Here is a 12,357-nt window from a genome sequence, read left to right as displayed (position 1 = left end):
AGACATTTTTGAAATCGGTGCAGTATTGAGCAAGATCGCATCAGTCGGCCAGCAGCTGCAATGGCTACAATGTAGTGTACTCACACGGGGGAAACGCGCACCGTTTTTGCAACGGACAGGCTTGGATTGTTACAGTATTGTAAAAGAGAGAGAGAGCGCGTGTGCACTCTCTCTCTGCCTGCTGTCCATCACATTTGTAGAGAAAGAAGCTCCCGTCCCCCCCCCCCCCCCGCTCTTCAGTTTGTAATCTGTATAAGGTTCGTCCGGCTCAAATAAATACGGGCGGCCAAATTCAAATGCCTCATTCAGCTACGCTATCTGTTAGTCTCTAAACCAAGCATGGCAGCTCCCAGCTTGCACAACCACAGCTGACTTCCGGCAAACAACGTGACTCTCGTGAGACTCTCACGAGACTTGGATCAAGTAGAAGGTAATTTATATATATCTCTAGTCTATAATAATGTCATGATGAAATAATCTGATCCTGTGGTAAAAACAACAACAACAACAAATATAGCCGCAAGCGGCGATGGGCGGGGTTCAAGCCTTGCGCAGATGACAAAGCTTCTGATTCTGACTAGGACATCCTCCTTGATATATCTGACAAGTTTCGCGATCATTGGACAAACAGGTGTGGAGTTACAGCCTTTTTTATGTTAAGCCACGCCCATTTCTGGCGTTTATGGCGCCCCCTTTTGGTCGAATTGCACAAAATTTGACACACATGGTCTAGGATGGTCTCCGAAGACCTCCTGCAAGTTTCGTGAAGATTCCTTAATCGGTCATGAAGTTATGACAATTTAGCTGTGAGGCCACGCCCTCTCACAACTTTAACGATCAATATCTCCGAAACTAAAGTAGATTACAAAAATCCACAAATCACGATTGTAGAGCTTGCTCCATAGATGCTTCCTGTCGATTCTAGTGCAAATCGGTCCAACGGTCTAGGAGGAGATGTCAAAAATGTGTTTTCCAAACTTTTCCAAATATCTCAAAAACTTTCCAGGCGGACATTGAGGGTCCTTATGGCAAACTTGTAGAGCAGGTTCACCTGAACATCTGGAAAAAAAAAGTTTGAAAATCGGACCAACGGCGTGGAAGTTATGGCCTTTAAAGTAAAACCATGGATTATAGCGCCACCTTCAGGCCGATTCGAAAAATCTTTCTTGAGCAGCTACCTGCCAACAATATCTGCCATTGGGCCAAATTTCAGGTCTCTACCATTTACCAACTCACGGGAATTTGCGTTGAGGCAGATGAACAACAAGAAGAAGAAGAAGAATAAACCGGCACAAAAACAATAGGGTTTCAGCCCCTTCAGGGCTTGAACCCCTAACAACAACAAGCTTGTTTAGTGCACTAGGGGCATGTAGGCAAACTGAAGCCAACTGAAGCGATCTTGGTCAATACTGCACCAATTTCAAAAATGTCTGTTCACATTACTTAGTTATACATTAAAACAAAAGAAAATAGGGTCCAGGTTGAAAAATACCAAAATTCTCCTTTAAGCGGTCTGACAACCTTAAAGCAGAAAGGGGGGAGGTGACGTAGAGTGCCACCTGTGCTTCCAGTGTCACACTTTGTTCATGCCAATTTGATCAACCTGAAAACTTTTAATTTTCAAAGCAATTGAATGATGCCATGATACAAGGACTAACAGCTACAGTACAGTATTTATTAAGTATTAACAAGCTGTATTTTTTTTTGTTCACACTTGGAAGTTGGTATGTTTCCTGGTTTTGTTTGTTGTACACAACCTTAATTTACCCAGATTTTAAGATTGAAGATCATTAAAAATCTTTTTTTAAAGAAAGACCTAGCCAAGAAAGAACAAACTCATAACAAACATACAATAATGTACACGGGCAAGAATAAAATAAAACCTGAAAATTAAAACATCATGACCAAATCTTACCTTTTAAGATGTTATGTTTGATATATTAAAATAAAATATCCCAGATGGGGTTTTTAAACTCGTTTCATATAAATGAACTGCAGAAATGTGTGTTGTGAAACAATTGAGAGAATGAATGTGATAGTTTACAAGCTCTAAAAGCTCAAATGACAGTGTACCCCGCCCAGACTAGTAAGAATAGCTACAGTACAGCAGTTGCTGCAGCTAATGCTAATGCTAAAACTCAACTAAACAGTGTAGCGGGGGAATGTCATGTTGCAGCTAAGTTGTAATACAGTGTTGTGTTGTATGGTGAACCTTTTCTGTTCTTGACATATTTGGAAACGTGTACAGTTCGTGCCGTGGCTCTTCTCGGTTGTCGTCGCTTTAGGCGTTCCTTGTAAGATACATCAACTTGTTAAAGAGCATGGAGCAGGTTAAAAAAAACAATCTGAAGTTACTGTACATTTTGGTCTCATGATTACAGTGAAAATACTCAAAAAAGACAAATATGTTTTCCCCCACAGGCCCCCAGGGTATAAATATGGAGGAAAAGGTGGCATTTTATAAATGGGCGTGTGACATAACAACAGGAGTGACATCACAAGAGGAGAATGTTCTGCTGGGGCTGACACAGGGATGCAAAGTCATGGAGAGTGAAAAAAGGTGACAGATACCAGGGCAGACATAAAACCACTCAGAAATCCTCATATTTTGGGCTGGAAAATGTGAATGTCACCTAAAGGTGACTAGTTTGCATCCCTGTGACATCACAAGTGGGAGTTCCATGAAATTGACCAGTGCCCCCTGCAGGTTACAAAAACTAGTCTAAATGCAGCTATGTGTGATTGGAAAAAAAAATCCCCCAAATCCCATTGCTATATACCCCTTCCACATATGAATGCAATGTGGTCTCCAACCTGCACCATGCTCTTTAAAGTCAGTTTTTAGCCATTTCCAAAAAGAAGCAGTCAGTAGCCCCTCATGTCTTTCTCTGTGTTTTCCTCCGTCCCTGTGTGTAACTTAATACAACTGGCATCATGTGTTTCAGCTTCAATAAAGTACCAAAACAATCCACTTTTCTAACATTTTGAGGCTTTAGGCTTTCAATATGCTAAACACAGTAACATCCAACACTGTATTTATCAAAATGTGTTTGTAATTGTATTTCTCAAATGTGTTATTACAATGTAATAAATAAATCTAATGTAATAAATAAATCTAAACGTGCCATATCATATTTTTTTATCCATGACGTCGATGGATGGATGGATCGGTCCACACAGTACCACATTGTCTTGATGTTAAAAAAAAATAGTGTTTCAGCATTCAAGCCAAATAAAAAAATTAGAATGCACCTTTAACTTGTATTCATTTACATAAAAAAAAAAAAAAGTAAAATTACTGACTTTGAAAAGTACACAAAAAGCTACTCAATTACAATACTGTACCATGTGTAAATGTATGCTAATTAGATACTTATATTTACTGGAAATCCCTATGGCCTACAGCTATGAATGCCAACAATGTGGTTTCCTGGATTATTGAAAGTCATTAGTTTAGCAGATGAGATTGGCTTGGTTGCAGAGTTGTGCGATCAGGCTCCGTCCTTTCTGCAGAGACCCGGGTTTGAATCCCGCCCGTTGCTGCATGTCCTAGCATCTCTTTCATACAGCTGTCAATAAGGCACAATGCCTGAGAATACTTTTTTTTTTTTAATTAAAGATGGAAGACAAAAAAAAGCACAAGTTAAAGGAAAATAGTCGATAAAGAATGTGATGAATAAGGCACCTGACTTTAGTGTGAATTTAATTGAATTTATTATTTAGTGATGTTATTATTGCAAAACTATGATTATCTGCACTGTCATTTATTTATTTTACCATTAACAATTTTCAGAGACTTCACAGAGAGACTGTGTGTTTAACATTCAGAAAATTTTAACAGCTGAAAGATTACAAAAAATAGCCGGGTTTTTCTGTGGGTGAGAGACATAGACAGATGAGAGAGAGTGAGAGAGGAAAACAGAGTTGACCCAAGATCCCACTGTAAAAAGTTTGACCTGTCTGGTTTAACCTTTTACAGCGGGCTCTTCACCAAACCGTTTTCTCTCTGTTTTACACCTATCTCTCTCTCTCACCCACAGGAAAGCCAGGCTATTTATTTTTTTACATTTCAGCTGTAAATCAACATAAATAGATGTGTGTGTGTGGGGGGGAGGGGGTCAAAAAGTCACTGAAAACTTTTAATGGTAAATAATAAAGTTTTATTGATTTTTTTAACATGCAAATAAGAGATTTTCCTTCATGCTTAAAAAGAAAATCAGGCATTTTATACTTTATTAACAGACATAGTCACTACAGTCTTTCTCACACAGACACAGAGGTGTGGGAGAGAGAGAAAAACTACAAATGGCTGCAGGCCGGATTTGAACCTGGCTCACTGTGACTGTGCTCAGTGTGACTGACACTTACGTGATACACACTCAACTCAGTGAGCCACCAGGGTGCCTCTTCTGACGTGATTTATTTTAACACTTTAATATCCTCAAATTAATTAGAATCATAATAAAAAACTAAAAGAGGTTTGTGAAGCCTATATCCACTTTCATTTCAATACAAATAACTTTGCTGCCTCAACAAACACACGATCCAAGGCTCTGTGATGCAGCCCAGATTGGAACTGCTGTCTTTCTCACCGTGTGACTCTTGAAGTGTTCGGCTATAGGTGAAAATGAGGAAAAGCCTATATTTTAGTTTTTAGTCAAATTAGAAATAGTTAAACACACTTAGTTATGGCAAGAGATTAATTTCTGGAATCCAAACATATAGTCAGACTCTAGATCACCTTTCTAAATTGGCAATACAGTATAACAATTTCCTGGTTTCAGCCTCACTATTACTACATAATCTATGCTAATGTACAGTTTTGGCGATTAATTAGCTCATCATGCTAATTACTCAAATTGCCCAACATGCAACCAAGTTGAATTTCATCCACTTTCTATCACAGAGTGGCCTACAACAGCCTATAATACTATAGAAATAATATTAATAGAAAAGACATGGATAGACGGTTCCAACAGCCTCACATCTGCTGATGATCAGCGTGACGAGGAGCAGATAAGATTTCACAACTATAAAACACAGAACAAAGGACTCCGCTTTTCAAGCCGTTTCAACTCCCCCAGAGTTTCAGCTCTGTGTTTTGACTAATGTCAGTAATTGTCATGCGCTGATAAGGAGTTCTAGCTTTAGCTTGGCTTCCTTTGATATGCTGTCAGGCCATTAGGTGGCGTCTCCTGATTGCCTCTCTCTCACTAGACAACTTCAACAGCTTGGCTCATGTGTTGCTTTGATGTGCCATATATACTCGACATGTTTTCCAACACAGTAGTCTGACAGCACCGAGTCAACAGCCTCTCTGCTCATCTCCTCATCACAATGTGTAATGATGACAATGATACTGCAGCGTTGTGTCCAAACTGCTCCTGAGAGAACAATATAAAATAAACGTCTGATGATTGATTCATAGGGGTGTCACGATATTTCGTCGCACGATATATCGCGATATCGAAACGTCACGATATCGATATGGTCAGAAAAAAATGATATCGTAAAAAAAAAAAAGAAGAATTTTGCTCCTGAATAATAATAGAACAGATTTAGCAGAAGCAACACGCATGAGTGAGGGGGTAGACGACTACTGGCATGGCAAAACAGCTCAAGGGGTACATAAGATTACATAAGTTTAGGGACCATTGAGCATTGAGTTATTTAAGAAATAGATTGTATACTTTATTTTTCTTTCACCATGCAACAAACATTTAGTTTGTGACAGTGTGACACATTCTATTGCAAGAGAAGCATTATCTTCCATGTTGTTTTCTAGTTATTATAATAACAATTTCCAAAAACAGCATTTGTTTTGTATTTTGTGTATTTCAAATGAAAGACTATTTTTCCAGTATTTTCCCAGGGCTCCCTTGAAAAGAGGTTTCGATTTCAACGGGACTCACATGGTTAAATAAATACATAAAAATTATTTACTTTTGTTAAAAAAAATATTGTTAAAGTATCGTATCGTTATCGTGAACCCAATATCGTGTATCGTATCGTATCGTGAAATTAGTGTATCGTGACACCCCTATTGATTTATTAAGTGGCGGATATTTTTGGTCCTGTATAGCTCAACTGTCGGAATTAGTGGTTTGACTCCCTATAGGGTGAACCATGCAAAAAAGAATGCACCTTCATGGTTCTGTAAAAGGACTTTGGATAAACTAAACAACATCCACCAAATAAAAAGGTGATACTTTGTTTATTGATGATGTGTTGAACTATCAATTTCAATGATCCTCACTGTCTTGCTCAAGGGCCCTTCAGCAGGACAGAGGCTTGAACGGAGAAAGGATTCAAAACTGAACCTGCAGATCTACAGTCAGACCAAATCAAAATCTTTCATTAAACCTCTTTCTGTTATCAGAAATAATCAGAATCAGAATCAGAATCAGAATCTGATTATTTCTGATAACAGAAAGAGGTTTAATGAAAGATTTTGATTTTGTCTGACTGTGGATCTGCAGGTTCAGTTTTAACACTTTATAATAACGTTCAGTAGTACGTCATTTATAAGCTATTAGTTCATGATTTTTTTCATTTACTAATGATTTGCTCATCGTTTGTTCATGATTAACAAATGTGTATAGAGACAGGCTGGATTGAATATGAACACTTTGAATGACTTACAACTTAATCATCTACACATCGTTAGTTCATCATTAACTACTAGCTTATAAATTGCTTACTACTGAACGTTATTATAAAATGTTACCATTTAAATGACTGTACATTATGACCATGACCATACTATAGCTCCTCTTCCTTTTTTAAAGGAAAGTTGATGTGTATAGTACAGAAGCAATTCAAAGTGCTTTACATGAAATGGATAAAAAAGAGCATAGTGTTACAAGGTCAAATAAAGTAATGACATAACCAAACCATGAGATTCAAATATCAATCAACAATCAAAAACTACATTTAGACATGGGGGGGATGGGGATTAGCAAGTTTTCACTAACTTGCTGGAAAATGTTTTCTACCTGCTTTACATCAGATCCTCTCTCCATTAGAAACATCTCATCATGTGAGTCAACAGGACCTTCATGCCGCCGTCACATCTGGAAATGAACCACAGCAGCGATGGATTGTGCCTCATTTGTTGTCGCAAATAAATTGTTGACATGATGCGCGCAAAAATATTAAGCAACTGTGAAACTTTAAGCAGCATTGTTAACAGGGAGGGGATGTGGCCTCTTCTGCTTTGATGCTGTGTTTCTCTGCTAATAAGTGACACCTTTATGAAGAAGCAACCGCCCAGCGAGCTGAGCTGTGTGTATCCAGAGAAAACTATTCACTTACACATTCTGTCTACCCAGCGGTGCTCTGCGATGCAATTCATGATTCTAATAATGATGATGCTGATCATATTGTCATATTTTCCCCCAAACACCTACTAACCTCCAGTCAGTTTTATGGAAATACAGACAGGCTCTTCAGCATTAAATCATCTATAGCCTATGAAACATTTGGTACAACTTTAAAAAAAAAGATGATACACTTTTCTCTGTAGTTGAATTTATTTGCATAATGAATGCTTGCAACAGCTTTGACAGGTTGTTATCAGTGTTGGGGTGTGTAACTGTGTGTGTGTGTGTGTGTGTGTGTGTGTGTGTGTGTGTGTGTGTGTGTGTGTGTGTGTGTGTGTGTGTGTGTGTGTGTGTGTGTGTGTGTGTGTGTGTGTGTGTGTGTGTGTGTGTGTGTGTGCGTGTGTGTGAGAGAGAGTGAGAGAGAGAGAGAGGAATACATATTCAGCTAACACACTTATGGGGTATGTGTCTCTGTTGTGTTAGGTGACTAAATGCAGAACAGAGAAGGCAACCTAAAGTCACACAACGGGGCCTTTGCTGTCCACGCTGTTCTGTGATCAGTCTGTTTAGAGCCGCCCAACAGAGGCTTGCTGGGATGGGGAGTGTTCTTAAGTCACAACAAAATAACACACAGGCACAACTCAGTGTGTGCTGAGCAGTGTGTCAGTTGGGTGGTGTATCTGGCTGTGCTGAGCAGTGTGTCAGTTGGGTGGTGTATCTGGATGTGCTGAGCAGTGTGTCAGTTGGGTGGTGTATCTGGCTGTGCAGCGTGTCAGTTGGGTGGTGTATCTGGATGTGCTGAGCAGTGTGTCAGTTGGGTGGTGTATCTGGCTGTGCTGAGCAGTGTGTCAGTTGGGTGGTGTATCTGGATGTGCTGAGCAGCGTGTCAGTTGGGTGCTGTATCTGGATGTGCTGAGCAGTGTGTCAGTTGGGTGGTGTATCTGGCTGTGCTGAGCAGCGTGTCAGTTGGGTGGTGTATCTGGATGTGGACAGAAGCAGGGAGATGGAGGAGGTGAGCGGCTGAATGAAGTGCGAGTGGACACTGAACAGCCATGTGTTTCAGAGATGTTACCAGGAGACGGCTTACCTGTGGATGGGACAGAAGCAGCAAGCGACCTGGCTAAAGGCAAGTGGCAACCATCTCCCCTGAAATGAGCTGTAGGTTTTACAATGGAGTCCCCGAAACATTTGTAAATATGTTAAGATGTACTCTGCAATTTTGGGAAAGCAGTAAAAGTCGTTTAATCATCTTAGGTATCACAGAATGACTTGCATAATAAAAACAGCCTATCTGGGTACTCATGGGTTGACTGATAGGGGCGTGGCTTTTGAAGGCTGATATCAATACAGATATTTTGGTAATACTTCACAGTAAGGGTGCATTAATTAGTGTGTCTAGTAATAATTTAATGGTGTTCATGTTAACTAATGTATTGTGGTTCGTTTGAGGCTTATAGTCACTGAGGTTAAGGTTAGAACTACCTGGTCAAGGCTGTTAATTATGGGTTAGTTCATTCTTTGAACCATTAACTCAACTTAAAGGGATAGTTCACTTTTTTTCAAAGTCTAGCCCTATTTGCTACTTACCGATGATGGTGTTGATTGGTAGAGTTCTTTCTCAGCACACTCCATGCTCTTCCTCATAGTAGCTCTGGAAAGTTGGGCAAAAACTAATGCACGGTCAATGGGCTCACGCTCATGTACAAGCTGCCTGAAGCTCACTAAAATCTCATCCACAGTGTCACACAAAGTACATTTCAGTGAGCAATAAACATCATTAGTAAGTAGCAAATCGGGCTAGACTAAAATGTGGACTATCCCTTTAATGCTTATAATGCATCAACTAACCATTAAGCAGGTCAGTTAATGTTTATCGATCATTAACTAGCTAACCATTCATTAATGTACCCTTATTGTAAAGGCAAAATGTGACGGATATTTTTAAATGGAAGTTGCCGATAGCCGATATTTTGTGCTGACTTTAAATATCTTTAAATTGGACCATTCTCACGTGAAGAAATAGCAAGGAGTCAGTGGTTGCCAAGTTGTATGGGGGCATAATTGTATTCTTTTCAGAGTATAAAAGCCTCTGAAGCATTTAGAGCAGGGGTGGGCAACTGGCGGCCCGCGGGCTGCATGCGGCCCCCAACCTCACCCAGTGTGGCCCCTGTTTTTTTGTTTTTGTTTTTTACAAGGCGGACTAGGTTAGGATTAGGTTAGGTTACCACCCAAATCTGTGTTTTTTATTTTATTGTACATCCCAGAACATGGCGCTAATGGTGTTAGCATTGTCCATCCACATACTGTTTAACATTAGCATTTGAGCTAACGCTGTTGTAACAAACTATATCCAGGATGCACATTGCACATTATGACATATTTGGGTGATGTACCCCATCAAATTGCTGTAGCGGGCTGTTAGCTAGAGCAAAGTTTCTGGTGTCATCTGAATCGGGGGCGGCTGTAGCTCAGGAGGTAGAGCGGGTCGTCCATTAATCGCTTTAGATAAAAGAGGTCGGTGGTTCGATTCCCGCCTCCTGTAGTCTGCATGTCGAAGTGTCCTTGGGCAAGATACTGAACCCCAAATTGCTCCCGATGGTGTGCCAGCACCCTGTGTGTGGTAGCCTGCCGCCATCGGTGTATGAATGGGTGAATGTACCTACTGATTGTAAAGTGCTTTGGATAAAAGCGCTATATAAATGCAGGCCATTTTACCATTATGAATGGAAGAATTACTGAATTTGAATATGAAAAATATAAATGTTGGTATAATAAACTTGGATTACCAGTCCTTTTCATCAAATGAGTAGCTATAATTGGGAGTGATGGTGTTACAGTAGGCTACTGGTGGAAGTGCACGGTCACAAACTGGCCCTCTGGTAGCGAGGACATTTTTTTGTGGCCCTCTCTGTCATCAAAGTTGCCCAGACTCATGACATTCTTCTAGGGCATACATGGGCAACATACGGCCCGCGGGCGCCCCCTGTGTGGCCCGCGATGGAATTGCAAAAAACATTTTTTTTTTTTTACAGTGCACTTGAACGCAACATGCAATATACCCGCTGAATAAGTGTCCAAATGTTCATGTCATTCTGGGAAATACTCTTCTGTTATAGCATTTCAGTCTGAAATATGGAATATCTTTCAATAATATTTATGACTAAAAGGCTAAAAGTAATCTCATGTGTAAGAAATGGCTGTTCTACATTGAGGTAGAAATTAAAATAATTAACTTGTTGGTTTTGGATTTATTTAGCTTCAAGAGTGCATGTTCGTGTGACCCTCAACACAGGCTTTGAGAATCCCGGCCACTTACTGATACTTATGCTTAAATTAACCCACTCATATTCTGGTTTATTTCAAGAAAAACATTTCGGATAGTGGAAATTCTAATTGGCTGGTAACTTTAAAATCTAGCAGCCATATTGGCAGGTGGTGAAAAAAGTTAATTTCAAGCCCTGCAGGGAGAGTGTGGTGACATAGGAGTGAGTGAGAAAAGGATCAAATATTGGTGGTTAAGACTGAATAATGACATCACAACTGTTAATTTAAAATGAGTTATTCCTCTAAACCTGGCTTCAAATGCCTCAATTTTTGGGCGCTGGCGCCGTTCAGCCCTCAGCAAAATCTGGTAGCAAGGACTTTTTTTGTGGCCCTCTCATCATCAAAGTTGCCCATCCATTACGGCATGACAATATTTGTTCGGCCCCCGGCAACAATCTGGATTTCTCATGTGGCCCCCCATGAAAAATAGTTGCCCACCCCTGTTCTAGGGTGAGCAGCTCTTTAAGGCAGGGACCCGCCGCACCTTCAACACACATTCATACATTCTTGGATACATGACTGCCTTGAAGTGAGGAATTCATTTAGAAGAACATGATTGCACAATCAAAGGAATACATATAACCCTAATCATGACAAATACTAATTCACTGCAGGGTTTACAGGCTGTTTTGATGCAGCTTTGACCTTTGACCTGTCAGAGACTGACTGGTTGATATTAGGGCTGCTGCAACTAACGATTATTGTCATTATTGATTAATCTGCCGATTATTCTCTGGTTCATCGATTAGTTGTTTGGTGTATAAAATGTAATGAAATGGAAAAAAAAACGTGTTTCCCAAAGCCCAGGATGGCGTCCTCAAATGACCTGCGTTGTCCACAACATAAATATATTCAGTTTCATACAGGAATAAAGAAGCCAGAAAATGTTCACATTTAAGAAGCTGAATCAGAGAATTTTTACTTTTTTTCCTTAAAAATGTACTCAAACAGATTAATCAATGATCAAAATAGTTGTCGATTCATTTAATAGTTGACGACTAATCGATGAATCATTGCAGCTGATATCCGATGCTACATATAACTACAAAACGATATATCAGTCTAACCCTACATGTGGGGCATTCGCTGTGCCTCGCACAATTACATTGTTATTAATAGGCTACTTATCATTTCTCAATCAACTTGATATGTCTGAATCGTGTTGCTTTTATACTAACATGACTTTTGATTTGTTTCAAGGTGGTGCGTCTTTAAACTCGGCAGAGGAAATCCTTTCCACACATGGTCACGCCTCCAGAGGAAACGCTGTCCCCTCTGACCTCATTATCAGTAAGTGGAAACCTTGAGTCACCTGTACGGCCGAGCAGGGGCCAATATGAAATGTGTGACTCTCGACTGGGGCTTTGACTGAACGACAAATCGTCTTCATTCAAGTGGAACAGAGTCAGTGAGACGGGGGACAGAGTCAGAGCATTTCATCAGCTTCATCGGTCCATTTAGACAGAACTGCAACATTATTTCCTCCACCTCACTGTCACCTCACCTACATGCAGGCAGGCTCGCTAACTACAACAACTCCTGCCTAGTTTCTACTTTTGACCTACTTTTGACTCGAACCACCCTGACTGAGATAGATGCCCTGCAGGGAGCATCATGCTCCCCCTCTTACAGCTAATAGCAAGAAGAGCTGCAGGGTCTCCTGACAATATCGCTGTAATCCCACAGCAGCAGATGGAGCCATGGAGGAGCG

Source organism: Poromitra crassiceps, assembly GCF_964638095.1.
Source record: "Poromitra crassiceps genome assembly, chromosome: 30".
Taxonomy (NCBI): Eukaryota; Metazoa; Chordata; class Actinopteri; order Beryciformes; family Melamphaidae; genus Poromitra; species Poromitra crassiceps.
Note: the sequence above shows the minus strand (reverse complement) of the source record.